Here is a 3,114-nt window from a genome sequence, read left to right as displayed (position 1 = left end):
TTCTCATCAGCCCTTGGTGACTACTGTTCTACTCAGAGAGTTTAATTTTAAAGCATAATTCAGTGAAGGACATGTTTAAAGGCAGCATATTAAAAAGCAGAGACATTACTTTGCCAACAAAGGTCCATCTAGTCAAAGCTTTGGTTTTCCCAGTAGTCATGTATGGATGTGAGAGTTGGACTATAAAGAAAGCTGAGCACCAAAGAATTGATACTTTTGAACTGTGGTGTTGGAGAAGACTCTTGAGAGTCCCTTGGACTGCAAGGAGATCCAACCAGTCCATCCTGAATCAGTCCTGACTATTCATTGGAAGGACTGATGCTGAAGCTGAAACTCGAATACTTTGGCCACCTGATGTGAAGAACTGACTCGTTTGAAAAGACCCTGATGCTGGGAAAGATTGAGGGCAGGCGGAGAAGGGGACAACAGACGATGAGATCATTGGATGTCATCACCGACTCAATGGACCTGAGTTTGAATAAGCTCCGGCAGTTGGTAATGGACAGGGAAGCCTGGCATGCTGCAGCCCAAGGGGTTGCAAAGAGTCATTGACTGAACTGAACTGAAGCTAAGGTACTGATAATGTGTAGCTTTATGAAGCTCTAACTTGATCCAAGGATAGAGCTTCGAAAGCCTTCAGGATTGGTTGTCTTGATGTGTACTTTTCTCAGCAGGTCTTTAGATAGGAATTATTTTCTGAACACAACCTTGTACATTGCTTGTAACTAACTAAAGAATGAGCCAGAACCTTATGGATATGGAATAAAAAGAAGAGCTGACCCCCTGCTATGCACTGAAAAGCTTGAGCTATATTTTTGGCTGAATGGAGCGTCCCAAGCTTCTCTAGGAATAAGCCAGACTGTTCTATTGACTGAATACTCACTCTCTGCTTCTCCATGGTCAGAAGGGCAAGAACCAAGGCTGCCTCCTCATGTTTCTTTTGACTACACCAAAAAAAGGCCAGCTTTCCCTTTTCTTCACTCCTTCCACACTTACTGGCTGCCCTGTTGACCCCAAAATATTCTGTGTGTGTGTGTGTGTGTGTGTGTGTGTGTGTGTGTGTGTTTGTAGCCTGCAAGGCTCTCTGTCCATGGAGTTTTCCAGGAATGTGTTGCTATTTTCTCTCTCGGGGATTTTCCCAACCCAGGGATTGAATCTGTCTCTCTTGTGTCTCCTGCTTTGGTAGGCAGATTCTTAACCACTGCACCACCTAAGAACACTACACCTTATAATTTACTATTTGTCTCTTATATGTCTTCCTTCTCTCACTTGGATTGTATGCTGCTCAAGTGCAGAAATGTTGTCACACCCTTCTTCTCATTTCCAAATCTCATTCAGCAACTCACTCATTCTAATAAAAAAAAGCATAATGATTATGTTACTGACTATTCACAACAGCTAATAGGATCCATTCCTCTCTCCATTCTTTGAAACAGTATCCCTTTAGCCTGTGATATTCCAACAGGAGGCTACCGACTCTTAGCAGGAGCTGACCTCCAGTGTGGGATATTTTACTTCCATATGAATCCCATATCAGGATGGACCTGTGACCTTGGCTTAGTTAGTTGTTTTCTAACCAACTGAACCCATGACTAAACAATTTTAAGGTAACATTTCCATTACAATTCATTGTTAAACTGACTCTAAGAAGAAAATAAACTATAGCCTTGGAGGGAAAAAGCATCAAAAAGTTGCCAGTAAGAGAAAATTGGGGTTATGTGGTCAGTCTATTTGCCATGTCAGCCTCGGTACACTTTCTCTGTAATGAGCAATGCAGTGATTCATTTATATATGATCCATATATATATATATATATATCGCAAAAGACGACTGAAATTAAATTTCTAGATGCAGTCATTATTGATGTTTTCATATCCTGGCACAGTAGCATTTGAAAAGCCTGCACAATTTTTTGCTTTTGTTGTTGCAGAGCCAAGTGTTTCAACAATGCACATGGTGCTAGGAAGATTTTGTTCTGATCTTTTTTGGAAGCTTTGCATCTTATGGACACTCAGTCCATTTAATTGACTGGATGTTTATGTGAGATACCTTAAAAGATCGCAGGTACTTCTTTTGGTCTGGTTCCTAGGGAGAGGGCATTGACTGTATATAGTGCTCTTTGAAATGAGGGATTAAGCATTAGGTACCACAACCCGCAAATTTTCCAAAATTAGTTGACTTTGTATAAATTTTAACTTATTAAGTTGGATCTTTAATATTGGTAGTTATTGTCTTGTTACTCTTGTTGTAAAAAGATAGTCATTGTGTAGAAGGCTTAGCAGAGATTTGATGTAGCCCTTTGTTTATGAGTGGTTAGAATTATTTGAATTCTCATGCTGTTGCTGCTCAATATTTGACACACAAGCTAAAGGAAAGGGACAATATAAAGTAATTATTCAGGTGATTTAGACTCCACAAACCTTTTTGTCTCATTTTAGGTGTTGAGGTTTAGATCTTTTGAAACCAATTTTATCCAAACTTAAGAACTTAAGGTTATCCATGTAATAAAGGTATTGTTAGCAAAGATAATTTTTTCCCTAGACATTTGACTGCTCCCTGTAGTAGCTCTTAAACCAATTCTCTTTTTTAGAAGTAAAAAATATGTAATGTTTAAAAGCCTTAGTATATTGTGGCATTTCTCGCCCAAAATAACTCCATAAATGCTTTCAATTGAACGTAATTTTTAAAAGTCTTTGCAAATGCTTTTGCTTAAGTATTTTACTACTTTCCTTTATTCCCATCTTTGAAATCCATTAAACAGTTCTTTTAATCATTTAAATATCTCTCTTCCTTTTATTCATTCAATTTGCTTTATTGAGCATGAACCCTTTCTCATGTAATATGAAAACATGTCTGTAGATAAAGCAGTTTCATCTTTTGTTGGGATGGTACCAACAGTTGAAGATAAAATAAACATTTTTAGAAAGATTTCAGTATTTGCATATTGGTACATCAAATAGGATGTTGTATAATGGTACAGGAACTGAGTGTTCCTAATCAGGGAATGTTGGCGATAGTAGAATACATAAAAAGCTACTTAAGTAGTTGAAGGGGCTTTGCTAAATCCGGACATGATGTAAAGAAATACATACAACACCACAGGCTGAAAAAACT

Source organism: Muntiacus reevesi, chromosome 21 (genome assembly GCF_963930625.1).
Source record: "Muntiacus reevesi chromosome 21, mMunRee1.1, whole genome shotgun sequence".
Classification (NCBI taxonomy): Eukaryota; Metazoa; Chordata; class Mammalia; order Artiodactyla; family Cervidae; genus Muntiacus; species Muntiacus reevesi.
Note: the sequence above shows the minus strand (reverse complement) of the source record.